The sequence below is a fragment of the Rhinatrema bivittatum genome, chromosome 8 (assembly GCF_901001135.1).
Source record: "Rhinatrema bivittatum chromosome 8, aRhiBiv1.1, whole genome shotgun sequence".
Classification (NCBI taxonomy): domain Eukaryota; kingdom Metazoa; phylum Chordata; class Amphibia; order Gymnophiona; family Rhinatrematidae; genus Rhinatrema; species Rhinatrema bivittatum.
The window spans coordinates 107,411,968-107,426,616 of record NC_042622.1 but is presented as its reverse complement, the minus strand read 5'-3'; the positions used below and the strand labels follow the sequence as shown (position 1 = coordinate 107,426,616).

The 14,649-nt window shown below is 43.4% G+C and overlaps 1 protein-coding gene across 3 annotated transcripts in view; it reads left to right on the top strand.

Moving 5' to 3' along the window:
* MVB12B (multivesicular body subunit 12B) overlaps positions 1 to 14,649 on the top strand; it is a 340,289-nt gene that overhangs the window by 45,727 nt on the left and 279,913 nt on the right. The window lies entirely within an intron of this gene.

Genomic DNA, 14,649 nt, shown 5'->3' with positions numbered 1-14,649 from the left:
CATCCCCAATAAATATGCATGAAAGAGATTTGCATACAGTTGAGGCAGTATGCATGCAGATCTACCTCATTCATATTCATTAGGGATATACTGAAAATCAAACCTGGGAACTCGCCAGTTTTGACCAGCAGACTGTGGAATTCTAAAGAATTGCCAGATCTCCAGGCAAACACTGAAAAACTCTGGGTGCTGCAGTTGAAGAGGCCCATGTGGGCCCCAGAAGAGGAAACTGTGTCATGTGGGCCCACATAGGTGGGGAGGAGCAGCAGCAATTGCCGTGTCTACAAATGTGCTGCAAAAAGGAACAGGAGATCTGCCAGCATTGGCATATGAAGAAGCAAGAGCTGCATTGACCCATGCGAAATTAAAAAGAGGAGACCTACCCAGTATCGAGGGGAATGTATAGCTTTTCTCGAATCTTTTAAGTTTATCAGAAGTTATGATCTAGTCTTACCTGTATACTAATCTGTGATTGTTTTTCTGTTATTAATGGCTTAAGGGTAGGGAGGGTATTGGGTGAAAAATGAAAACATGGTGGGGCACATATTCAAAAGTCATTTAGATGGATAACACAAAGTTATCCGTCTAAATGGCTTAGCTGCATTTTTAAAAAGCTTACCCGGCTAAATTCTTGCTGGTAACATTATCCGGCTTGAATTTATCTGGGTAAGTCAGGGTGTTCCTGGGGTGGGAGGTAAGTGTTCCAGGGAGGAACTGAGTTAGCCGTTAAGTTAACCAGATGTGCCATAGGGCAGGTCTAAAGTTAGCCGGAGACTACATATCTGGCTAACTGTAACTTATCTGGGTATATTCAGTGGTGTGGCTACGCTGTTGAATATCTTGGTTAAGTTAGCTGGATAAGAGTATCCAGCTAACTAGTTGATTAGGGGATAAATATGTACCCCGATATGTTTATCTTTCTGTACTGATATTATTTGATGCATTTTCAATATATATATAAAAAAAGAAAAAAATCAGCTGCCACTCAACCATCAAAAGAAAAAAAAAAAAAAAGAGGAGACCTGTCGGTCACCTGGGCCAAAGGAGAAGGCTGCTGCCACTGGTGGATTCCGCAGGGGAAGGGAGAATGAGTGAGTATCACAGTGTGTTAGACACTGTGAGTGAAAGTGAGAGACAGTGTGAGCATGTGAATGAGTGGGAGAGAGTGAGTACATGAGTATGTTACAGTAAGAGTGAGTGTGTGAGAGAGAGAGTGTGAATACACTTGAGTGTGTTAATGTGTGTATAAGAGAGAGGAGAAAGTTTTGTGCATTAACCCCACCCCTACCCCATGCTAATTCATGACAATCTCAGGGTAATCCAAAATAAAAAATTCCCAAGTATGTAGAAAACCTGACCTGTTTGCAGCCCTTGAGGACTGGAAGTGAATACTATTTAGGTTAGTGCTTTCCTGTGCATTAAAGTATTTTGATGAAATCACATAATGCTGACTTTACATATTTACGATATGATACTTGATTTCCTAAACTATTTTTTTTAATGAGTAAGTATGGTGTAAATGTTTCCTTTCAACTGAAGCAAAAGAAAGAAAAGGAATTGGTGAATCACATCACCCAGCACCCCAAGATGCAGTAGGAAAAATATTGGTGCCAGGTGTGGGAAAGAATAAATGGTAAAAACAGTTCAGCTTCTGGCTAAGCACACACTTGCATATGACTGGAACCAGTCTGGATAAGTCTGTTGTTTTCTGCTATTCCCTTTTTAGGAAAGAGGGACGTTAGTCAAACGTACTAACTCCAATTAGGTTTGTAAAATGGATTTATATTCTGATGCATTGGTCAGTGTTGCATATAATTTTTTAAATGCCTGTTTAGAGTGTTCGAAGCATGCTCATTGCCTTAATACTTCTGTTAAGAATATGGTGATGATACGTTCAGTTGTCTACCCAATCTACTGAGAAAATAAGGGGCAGAAAAAGGGAGCATAACCTAACAACATCATAGGTCACATGATAGCTAGTTGGAGCTAACAGTCTACTAAAACCCAGAAACCAACCGGGTTAATGCCTGCAGGGTGTTGGTGGCCAGATAACGCCCAGCAAGGCCAAGGGAACAAAAGTGGCCAGATGTTCATGTAATGGCCTCACTAGCTTTAGTAGCTGTTCAGAATAGATTATTATAAAGATTGGTGGTGAGACACGGGGCGGGAAGGGTGGGTGTTGGGTTAAGTATGGGAATGTTATGCCTGTATGTCCAGGACAGTACAGAATCAAAGAGGAAGATGGCAAAATCTAAGAGATATTTTGCATGCAGTCAAGCTTCTATGGCTGGTAGCTGCGATGTATCTTTGCACTTTGAACAGGAATAACTGGGTAGACAGGATGGACCAATTGGTGTTGATCTTCCATCTTCTACTATGGTTGCTAGTTGGGCCTCAATTTCACCCCACCTGTCAAGAAAAAGTGGTTGTTCTTGCATGGTCCTTCTTTCTATCATCATGGCAGAAGAAATTGCCAGTAAAGTATCAGTGGGTTACAAGCTGTAGATCAATTTATGGTCATAAATGTGGCATTTGGAGGGATTTCTTTGTGTGATCATGTCACCTTCCATAAACTTTAGCGTTTCCTATTTGATAAGTTGTAAATGCTGATAGAGCTGCAGGAATTATTGTTTAGTGCTGTGATAGCAGTCCTCAATTTCAGATTAGCTTGCTGCTGGTACTAGATAAGGTATCGATGATTTAAGAACAGCACAGCTTCTAACGTGCATTACCCAGGAAAATAAGAAGATCACCTTCTCTCAGAGGAATTTGCTTAGATTGCAACTTCCAAGCCATGGTTTAGGGGGAGAAGTATGGCAATCAATGGGGGAAAAAAAATATGCCTGGGTGGGTAGCCATATTTAAAACGGGTGCTGCCAAAAAATATTCTCAAAAGTATTACTGTATTTCAGCTAATCTAAAAGCAACAAAAAATTTGCAATATGGGAAAGACTGGACCAGAGCAGTGCCACATGCTAACTTTGGTCCAATTAGTGTTCTTTGGAGGCTATAACACTTTTTTTTTTTCTTGGATCAGCACAAGCATTATCCAAATGAATGGTTTCCATGAGATTTTCCAAGGGTAACAAAGTGGAAAAGCCAACACCTATAAAAGAGTGAAATTGCCTCCCTTCCTGTTGTGTTTCCTAGCAGTTTTCATTGAGTTGAGTTTACAGAGCCCCTTGCACGTGATCAGAGGTTTGAAACCTCAGTGAAATCTTTCTCCTGCAGCTGTTTGACCATTCCCCGCTCTCCACTTCTTCATGACTGTGAGAATGCACTGCATTGGCATTCCACAAAAAGAAACAGTTGGGATTAAGTATTAAAACAGCACTGAAAAACACTGTTTGATTTTTAGCTTTGAAGGATATTAAAAATAGGAGATTTGAATTTTGGTGGCATGCTATTTGGAGAGAACTTTTGCCCCAAGGGTAGACTGTGTTCAGGTTACCAGTTTTTAGTTTGTTTTGCGGCTGTAGCCTCTGTTTCATTTGTGAGAAGATATCATCACAGAATTGCACCAGATAAGCAGGAATATGAATTGAGTAATGGATAAAACGTTTACTTTTAAGATTTATTTTTGAAATAAAACTTCACCTCTATCATTACCCTAAAACCTGTAAAACAGGCCCATGGGTTTCTTGCACCTGTTGGATCTGTTTGGTGTATGCTGCCTACATATGACAGCACACATGAGCAAATCATATTCCATTGTATTTACATGGGGATCTTTTTTTTTCAGTTTTTATTTTATTTTTCCTGGGAATTTATCAGAGTTTAGTATAACAATAAAAAATGGGATAAAATCAATGGGGGAAAAAAGGATTCATTATTTTCCAGCAACTTTCTCTAATTTTTGTTTGCTATAATAATAAACTGATAAATTCCCAGGAAAAATAAAATAAAATCTGAAGGTGAAGGCTCCTATTTATAATATAATTTGCAAACATGGAGGCTCTTAGGATGTTTAAGGGAAATAACAGGGAACTGCGGAAAACATTTTGATGTCAACATCTTAAAATATAAAATATTAGATTTGTGTAGGGTGGGTATTGTTACTGCATGGCATGTAAACTCATGGAACTTGACTTTGTGCACAGGGGATGAAATGTCTGCAGACCGTGATGCCAATCAAGATTTAGTTACCACTGTTGGCTCTGCTGATATTTCTCTATCCTTTTTATATTCTGTCTGCACTTCTACCATTCCTTTCTTTTAGCACATGGGGGAGGGACGATGACTCCTCTGTTAATCATGTATTTTTTGTTTGTTTGTTTTCCTAAGCATGCTGTATGCCATTTTATAATTTCTGGTAATAGACCTTTCTCACATCTGTTAAGGGGAAAGGATTTTTTTGCAGGTAAGAAAGGAGGCCTTTGTCTCTTATCAAAGTGCTTTGGAAGTGGGAAACATTTAAAGTGAAGGAAATGTTAAGGTGGACTGGATGAGCGTGACTGCCAGGTGAGTGGGGGTAGATGCCAAAATAAGAGTAGCAAGAGAAGGGAGATGCTGCAGCAGGAAGCTATTAGAAGTGGAGGGAAAAGGAGTGTGGAGGTTGCAGTGCAGAGAGAGGGGTGCAGACAACTGTGGGGCCTGAGTGCACTGTAATACCTGCAGTGGGACGCGGGTTGAATAGGTGCTAATCAATCCCCTAATGCAATAAGGGGATTAGCACATATTCAACGCGTGTCCAATGCGGAGTGAATCTAATAGCGCTCATCACATGCAAATGCATGTGAATGAAGCTATTAGGCATTCACTCCCATGAAAAAAAAAAATGTGTGGCTCCGACGCCTAGAGCAGGCGTTAATAGCTGAGCGCATTTAAAACAAGTACAGAAAAGCATAAAAAACTGCTTTTCTGTTCTTCCTCCTACTTAATATCGCAACGATATTAAGTAGGAGGAAAAACTTAAATAAACAAGTTTAAAAAAAACCAAAACAAAACACTTGACAGTCAGGTGCAGGAAACGGATGCTCAACTGGCAAGCGTCCGTTTCCTGAACCCCTGGCCTCGGTTTTCCTAACCGGCGGATGGCTGAGTTAGGAAAACCGATCGGGTTCTCATTAGCATGGAGGTGCTACGGGCCTAATTTAAATATTGCGTTGCGTCCCCCCCCTTGGGGACGCCTGGGGCGTGTTAAGAAAGTGGGCGCCATGAAGAGCCTGCACGACCCCCTCAGCGAGCAGCAAAAGGATGCACTTCTCTACACTTGAGAAGCACCTGTTGTGCTGGTGCATGTGTGAAAATTTATACCATGCTGTATGGAGTGAAGATATTGTGGCAGTAAAGAACTGAACTGTAAAGCAGGTACAGCAATTTAACGTATAGCAAGGTACCGGTTCCCAAAAGGGAGTGAAAGAAACCTCTGATGAACAGATGTCTGCTTAGTGGGTGTCTGCCAGCAGATTAATGCCTAGGCCATCTACCCCACTAGTGATAAGAGTGGGTCAGGCCCCCCCTTCTGGGCCCCATGTGGAAAATGGTGGTGGATGAGTTTGACCACTTGTTGCTACCCCGAACTACCCCCGACCCTACAGCCCTGCGCAGTACCACTGCAAGCACTTTTTCTTTCCAGGAGCAGGGTTTGGTTGGTGGGGGATAAACAATGCGTATGTCTGAGACACATTAGCATACAATGTCATAATGCCTCTGTATTGCTTCATGGTGAGACCGCACCTTGAATACTGTGTGCGCAGTTCTGGTCACCGCATCTCAAAAAAGATATAGTTGCACTGGAGAAAGTGCAGAAAAAGGGGATGGAATGGCTGCCCTATGAGAAAAGGCTAAAGAAGTTAGGGCTGTTCAGTTTGGAGAAGAGAAGAGACGACTGAGGGGGGACATGATAGAAGTTGACAAATTCATGAAAGGACTCGAACAAGTTAATGTAAATCGGTTATTTACTCTCTCAGATAACAGAAGGACCCAGTTACGCTACCTGCTGTAACCACATTTCTTTGGAAATTAGAGCTGCTATAATATTTTTTCCTGAATTATGCATAATAAATGTAATTTTATTTTGTAATGATATTTAAAATTCAATAAAGATTAAATTATAAAAAAAAAGATAACAGAAGGACCAGGGGCACTCCATGAAGTTAGCAAGTAGCTCATTTAAAACAAATTGAAGAATATTCTTTTTCATTTAACGCATAGTTAAGCTCTGGAATTCATTGCCAGAGGATGTGGTTACAGCAGGTAGCGTAACTGGGTTTAAGAAAGGTTTGGATAAGTTCCTAGAGGATAAATCCATAAACGGCTATTATGGTAATTAATAAGCAATAGGAGCTTGATTTATTTAATGTTTGGGTACTTGCCAGGTACTTGTAGCCTGGATTGGCCACTGTTGGAAACAGGATACTGGGCTTGATGGACCCTTGTTCTGATGCAGTATGGCATTTTAAAAAAAAATGGTGGTTGTGCACACACATCTGAAGCATGCATACCCTTTTTTGCAGTCATGAATAACAGCCTGGTAGTGATAGCTATTTTTTATTTATTTTATTTAACAATTTATAACCTGCACATATTCAAAAAATGTTTGTGGCGGAAAATATAACACACATGTACATGTAACACAGCATGAGTGGTCTTTGGCTTGTCTGAGGAGAGATTATTCTTGTAGAGACTTTTATTTTTTACAGGCAAATTAAATATCCAAGAGCCTGCTTACCTCAAACAAACGTGCAGTAATCTTCAGATAAGCAGCTTTAGAAAGTTCCTGCTTCCTTCTCTGGGAGTGTGGGGCCTGCTATGCTCTCTATGGCAGCGGTTCTCAACCAGTGTGTCGCCAAGCACCGGCAGGTGTGTCGCGCCCTTCTTGGTCTCCCGCTGCTCTTCCCTTCTTCTCCTTACCCCAGCGAGACGCACACAGTTCTTCAAGAACACTGCTGCTGTTCCTGCCCGTGCTTTCAAGCCTAGAGTGGAACAGCAGCAGGTGTTTATGGAAGCCGGCACAGCAACATGAACTTTTCTTTGTCCTGCCCCTGCGGCCTGGAAGAAGAAGTGATGTTTACCAGGCAAGCGGGAAGAATAAAGGGCCATGCTGCTGCTGCAGAAATCATGTCCCAAGACTCCCCACGGCCCCGTAGATGTAAGAAAGCAGCCCTCAGCGGTTTGCCTGTGCTGTGATCATCGCCATGCAGAGAAGTCAGCTGAGAATGTGGCTGCAGGGATTTCCTGCTGTGCGGCTGTTTGGGAAATATGTTGATTAGCTGACCCCGATCTGCGGCGTTTAACATTTTTTTTAATATAACCCCTGTTCCAGACCTACAGGTCCCGCTGATGTCATCATTGACATCAGCAAGGTTGTGGCCTAAATCGTAAGACCCCCCAATGCCTTCTGCAGTTTCCCTGTCTCCTTCTCGTACCGGCACTAGGCTCAGAGACTCGTGACTGTAGCCAAGGTCATTGTGGGAGGGCTGGCAGCTGTAGTGGCTTGACACACAGCTGTCCACTCCAGCCCTCGGGAACCCTTCCTGCCTCTCCTCGGGCTATGTGGAGCCTACATCTGGCTCCTGCAGTTCAAAACGCAGCCTCATCATACCATGGGGAGCCTGTCATTGGCTTCCCGGGGCTCTGCATATCCACAGCCTACAGCCACTATTCTCAGCCCCTCCTCCCTACAGCCTCTGCACTGTGGGAGCTTCCCCTGCCTCCTGCAGCTAGAATCGTGGTCTTTCTGTTCTTGGCCACTCACCCATGCGACCAACAATGGCCCACAAAGAGATTGTCACTGACTCCCGCAGCCCTTGCACATCACGGCTACTCGGCGGATTTCCCAAACAGCCGCATGGCAGGAAATCCCTGCAGCCACATTCTCAGTTAACTGCTCTATGCTGTGATGATCACAGCACAGGCAAACAGCTGAGTGCTGACTTCTTACTGCTGCAAGGCTGAGGCTAAGTCACTCCTGCTACAGTTCCCAGCCTGTCAGGACTCCTTTAAATGCAGCATACTGGCTGCCTTGTGCTATAACTGCCATGTGTGCTGGGGGTGGGCGTGAGTGAGACAGAGAGAGTGAGCCAGAATGTGTGTAAGTGTGTGAGATAATGTGTGTGATTGAGACTGTGTGTAAGTAAGAGAGAGAAAAAATGTGTGAAAGCAAGAGACTGGTCAGGGAGGTGACTGGTGTGTGTGAGAATAAGAGAGTGGTCAGGGAGGTGACTGGTGTGTATGTGTGAGAGAGAGATTGGTCAGGGGTGTGACTGGTATGTATATGAGAGAGAGATTGGTCAGGGAGGTGACTTTGTGAGTGTGTGACAGAAAGATGACTGGTGTGTGAGTGACAGAAAGTGTGTGTGTGTGTGTGTGTGTGTGAGAGACTAGTCATGAGCCCTAAGAAAGAGGAGCGTCAGAACATAGCTTCAGCAGCCATTGCTGCTTCTGGTGTGTGCTGTTGGCCTACAAGGGAAAGGAGTAGGAGAGTTGCCGGAGAGGATAAATGTGGCTTTTTAAGTTTATCTTTCTTGATTGACTGCCATTTTAATTATTGGGTATTATGTGATGTGTCTGCTGTTTGAAATATCTTATTGGTATTTAGAGAATTTTTAATAATTTTGTAAGTTTTTAATGATCGGATGTTAATCTATTTATCAGCTGTTTTCAAAAATTTATTATATTTATTCTAGTTTTAGAATTATTATTTTATATTACTTGAGAAATTTATAAATAGAAATGTGGAGACAAAAACTGAACTGGGAGCAGCAAGAAGCCGGACTAAGTGTATGCAGTGCAACAATGGAAAAACAAAATCATTAACCTGATGGTCACTTTATTCTGTATCCGTGTTCTGCATATGTAACCCAGGTAACGGTATTCTGCAAGCTTGTAGTTTCTGTATAGGGATCTATAGCAGCTTGGCTTGTTCTGTTTTCCTCATAGGAGGTGTATTAGTGTTTAGGGCCTGGTTAAATATTTGTAGTGTTGCTTTTTCACAGGTAAGGTTGTTATTATTTGAATGAGTTCCATAATCCAGGTTTAACTTTTTGAGCATTTAGTTTGTGCACATTATTGCAGATCCTGGGAGTCTATTAGGTGCTATATTTCTGTTTCCATTTCTTCAGTTTTGCTCTACATGCAGAGTGGCTTTTTGGGTTTCCATTCCAGTTTGTCTCCATATTTGTAATTTGCGGTCTTTCTGTATTTGGTGAAGGTCAATTCTATGTGTGTGACCGAGGTGAAGTATTTTACTAGCATGTAGACATTTGTATCAATATTATTTGTTATTATTTATTACTTTTGGTAACTTTCAGGACCTCCGACTTAATATCGCTTTTCTGTGCACTTTCCCGGTGCCCGAAGAAATTAGCGCCTACCTTTGGGTAGGCGCTAATTTCTGAAAGTAAAATGTGTGGCTTGGCTGTACGTTTTCCTTTCTGAATCACGCGGGAATACCTAATAGGGCCATCAACATGCATTTGCATGTTGCGGGCGCTATTAGGTTCGGGGGATTGGACGCGCGTTTTCGGTCCCTTACTGAATAAGGGGTAACGCTAGCGCGTCAAAAACGCGCGTTTTTGTGTTCTTAGTCACGCATGTGAGAACCATCTGTCAGGTGTGTCCCGACAGAAAAAAAGTTGAGAACCACTGCTCTAGGGAGTATTCTTATCTCTCTCCCTAGGAAGAATGCCCTGCCACCAGGATTCCCTGCCAGGCTGTCTTAAGGTGGACCAAGCTATATGCCTGGTCTTGGACTTTTAAGGAGGGTCTAACTTACACTCTTTTGTAGTATAAGACAAACATTGTCAAGCTAAAAGAACAAAAATTACATCTGCCAGTTAGATACTGCCTGAAGCTGTTTCATGAGCTTCCGTTAATACTACTTAAATTACTGAGACTGCCACAGGGAATGCTTGCCTGAACAAGAGAGTTTTTAACTTCAGTGTCAGGATTCCACCCTTGATGATCTAAGGGCACAGTTTTGAACACGTTGCTCACCTGCCGTATGGATGGCATGTAATCCTAGTGCTTCCTTGCTTGCCCATCACAGACTCATTCTGGCTCATTCATCCTTTTTTCCCACATTGGCTCCATTTTTCACTTACCAGATAGCATCTTCAAGAGCCAACAGTCAATCTGTTACCAAACAACTGTGCCCTTCTTTGGCCCTCTCCCTTTTATTCCTCCTATATGGTTGCCCTCCTTTGAGCCAGTTGAAGCTGAGGACGAGGGTCCTGTGGTAATTCTGTCTTCTTAAGGGTGGGCCTTGTGTCTGATGAGATCGATCAGGCTGCATCTGCTCTGAGCCAGCATGCAGCGGCGGACACAACTTCTCATGGAGGAGCAGTGGTTTCTTCAGTTATGTCCAGCTCTCAAGCTGTGTTGAAGTTGTGAAGCACCAGAGTCAGATGCAAAGGAGGAAAAAAATTGGGTACCATAGGTCATATTTGCCATCACAGGGTTCTACATTTCTAGGTTTGATTCATGGAGACTTTGCACAGGTGGGATTTGGGACCATTCAGTATCTTTCCAAATGGGCGAACATGGTCTGTAGGTGCACTGGGCCAAGAGTATATGGGAAGAAATAATGGAGGAAAAACCTTGCCTGGTGCATCATGGAGAAACACAGAGATGGGTTGGAGGGAGTACTTGCACGGTCTGAGAGAAGTGCAGCTCAGGCCAAGAGCAGTGGTGCGACTAGTCCTATTCTCTTCCATCTGAAGCTCTTCCCATAACTGCTGCTATAAACCACATAGATGTACTTTTGCATGATTCAGAGCAGCGTACCGAACAGGAAGCAGAGAACGTTGATGATGGGGCACAAGCCACACTGCTGATTTGCTACTGCCATCAATCAGCCCACAGGAGAATAAGAGGTCCTCTATCAGCATCCACTCGCCCTGCCTCTTACTCCTCCTCTGCATTCTCTCTCCTCTCTGTTGCCCCCTCACCCTGCATTTCTCCACTACCTGTCTATCGCCTCCACCTCCTCCTCCCTTCCTTCCCCACCCAGTTTCTTCATTTTTCCTCCCTTCCCGTGCTTCACAGAAAGCAATCTTGGGGGCAAATGCTAGACCATGTTAAACTTTGCGCCAGGTCTAATAAGAGCCATGTTCTAAAACAATTTTTATCTAACTCTTAAAATGCAGAACATCAGAATAAATAAAACACAGTGTCAGTAACACAGATAGGAGTGTCTATTTCATCCATGCAGCTTTTATTTCCATCTTCTGTAATAAAAAACAAAAAGATGGTGGTTAGACACAGTACTCTAGGAAATTTCACCTTGTCCCTTAGAGGACCCACTAACTTACAACTAGCATTGTAACAAAGTGAAAGAATGAATTGACCTTATAACTTATAATTTATTTATTTATTTATTTAGCATTTTTATATACCGACTTTCCAATAACAGAATTACTGATCAACTCGGTTTACATTATAACAGAACAATCACATTTACAAGTAAATGTCTTACAATGAACAGGTCGATATAACTTGGATAGGTATATATAGGGTTAACCAGTAAAAGGTTAACCAGTATAATGAGAAGTAGTCTTCATTGACCTTCTGATGAAGCTCATTGCCCCTCATAGTACTGTCTGCTTTTGCTTCCGGAGGGCACATGATGGTGGATTAAGGTCCAGTTTGGAATCAACTTCTTCCTGCATACCGTACCTCTGAGTGATGTTGCATGCAGCACACCATAATAATGGTTGCCACTTTCTCCGGAGCGTATTGAAGAACTCCAAAATGATGCAAGCATTGGAAACGACGTTTCAGAATCCCGAATGCCCACTCAATAACCAATCTTTTGTTGGTGTGCGCCTCATTATATTGTCTCTGCACTGGTTTGTGGCACCGACAAGGGAGTTAGCATTGGTTTGCATCTGTATCCAGAATCTCCTTAGAAAGGTCATAAAAAACCTTTTTTAAAAATATATTGCAAGTGACCCCATTTTTTTTCTCACCTCACCATAAAAGGTGACCAATATATTTATGCATTCAGAGAGTGATGTACACTTATGACACCCGAGTGCTATAATTATTCCACCACATCAAAGAGTCAGCCAATATATACATAGAGATGCTGATATTAGCTGCCTTATCTTGTCTTTCTGCAGTGGGATGTGGCACCAGCGGGGGTGAGTTAACAACCATGTCTGGCATCTATATTTGGCATCTTCTTATTAAGGCCACAAAATCAATATTTTGAAAAAATGTATTGCTGATGATCCCATTTATGGCACATTTTTTTTTTTGCCTCTTCCCCCAGTGAACTGATCAATATATTTATGCAGGGAGTGAGCGATGTGCAGATATGCGCTGACTAGCTGGCCAGTATTTAAACAGAGAGCGAGAATGTGCAACGGCAGCCACTCTTTGTACTGTTATTTGTAACCCCCTGCCAAACACCTGACCAATAAACATCAGTGATCACCCTTTCTGCCACAATATGTGCCCCTCCCTCAAATGGATGAACACACACAGCTCGAGTAGATGAAGCTACTCAGCACCCTCTATTTCTGGCTAGTGAATCATTCCAAAATGTAGAGGGTGGAATGGACCAGTCATCAGTTTCTAGACATTTCAGTCAAGTATTGCAGACCATGACAAAATGCTGCATGTGTTCATCGTGTTTAATTTAGCTAGTTCATCCCCTAACCCTGGGGAGCACCTTTGTTCCATATGTTGTTTCCTTCCCTTCTCCTGGGAGTTCACCTCTATATAGCGTTAAGCGATCTACAGTGGTTACTCCCTCAAAGAGCTGACATTCATACTATTGACTTACCCAGTCAACCAGCCAGCCCCATGTTTTCCTTCTGTGAAATTACACCCAGGCACAGTCTGGGAAAGTATATAAGAGTTAGGGCAGCTCCTGGGAAACCCTGAATCAATGATCAGAATTTTGAGATATGCATCACACATGAACTGAACATTCAAGGACTAGAAATGCTTCATATTGTGGGATGCCAGTTTTTTGTCAGATAGAGGGGTGAGAGCAACATGAGTGCAATCTGTTGCACCCATCACATTTGGCATACTAGCCATAAAAAAAAAGCATGCTTTATCTCCCGCAATTGTACTTGCTGTTGAGGATACTGGATGTAGTCCGTCATGTGTTTTGTTATGGTCTGCAGTACTTGGTTAAAATGTCTGGAAAAAGATGACTGATCCATTCTGCTCACTATTCCCACTGTATTCTGGGACAATTCACTGTCCAGAAATGGAGGGTGCTGAGTAGCTTTGCTAACTCTAACAGTGAGAGGGTCATTATCACTCTGAAAGTCCTCGAATAGAGTCAAAATTGCCTTGGAGATGAACTTGTACCTGTGCACCACATTCATCTCTGGCAATCTGAGCAGTGTTGTCCTTGGTTGAAATACATGCTGCCTATGGGACCTCCTGATGATGGCTACAGCTAGGCTGCAAGGTCCTCTTCATTGTCTCTGGCTTTTCTGTCTTTCCTTTTTCTTTCTTCTTTAGCTCTTCTGATTCTAGCCATTGCCTGCAAGAGATAAGTGAACAGAAGGAAGAATCACAGGTAATCCAGGCTGGCACTAGAGAAACTGCCATTAAATCTTTACGGAGGCTAGGAACTACAAATGGGAGCAAACCTTTTAATCCACCTGTGAGCAGGTGCTAAATTCCCAGCAATCCGAGAATTAAGATTTCCATGTCTGTGTGCACTTCCCTACATTGGAGAAGGCAAGGGGATTACTACCCTTAACTGAAGGCATGGGGATAACCTGCATGAAGCAGCAGTTACAACCATAAGCAGCTTGTTGGGCAGACAGTATGGTCCACTTGGTCTATACCTGCTATCATTACTATGTACCTATATTGCTATGCCTACATTTAAATTGGATTAACATGTGCATGTTCTTCGCATTTTTTTCCCCCCTTTGATCCATCGCCGGTTCCCTCTCGGTGCCTTCCCATAGTGTCCCTAGTCAGGGTTTTCAGTGTTTCGGGTAAGTTTTCTTTTGCGGTCAATTCCCCTTGTGGTGGCGCTACCTTGGTGCCTGCCCTCCATCGATGCCTGCTGCCATCGCTTTCGACTTTGTGGCCCTTTTGTTTCACCCTGTCATGGCCACGTCCAGTTTTCCCCGATGCCCCCATTGCCCAAGGTGCACTCATCCTCATGAGGTGTGTTTCCTCTGCCTGGGGCTTCGAATGACGTCCGGGGTTGCTGCTTATGTGCCCAGATAACCCCGAAGGGATGTCTGTTTCAACTCAAAAAGATGGATCAACTCTTTGGAACGAGGAAGTCTGGGCCATCGGCATTGGTGGCATCGGCATCGAAGGACCATGGAGCCTCACCGATGGACACCAAGCCATCGACATTGGCGGGAGCATCAGTTCCGTCGATGCCGCCGGTGGATAGGGGTGCCAGGAACAGACTGTTGTCGATCTCCTCCAGGCCGAGGTCATCTTGACCTTGGCATCGGGGAAAGACCGGGGCCGAGCATCGAGGGAAGCCTAAGAAGCATCGTCATCACTCTCTGCCTGTGCCGGACACAGAGATGCATCAGCTTTTGCCATGATGCCCCCAAAGCGACCTTGCGGTTAGAAAAGCCCATCCTCTGTCAATGCTGGGGTTCCATAACGGTCTCCACCGGTCCTGGTGCCAGTCACTGATCTTCCTCGTGGGTCCAAAGAAGATCTGGCTACCCCTCCTTCCTTCCAGTTGGTGTTGGCATTGTC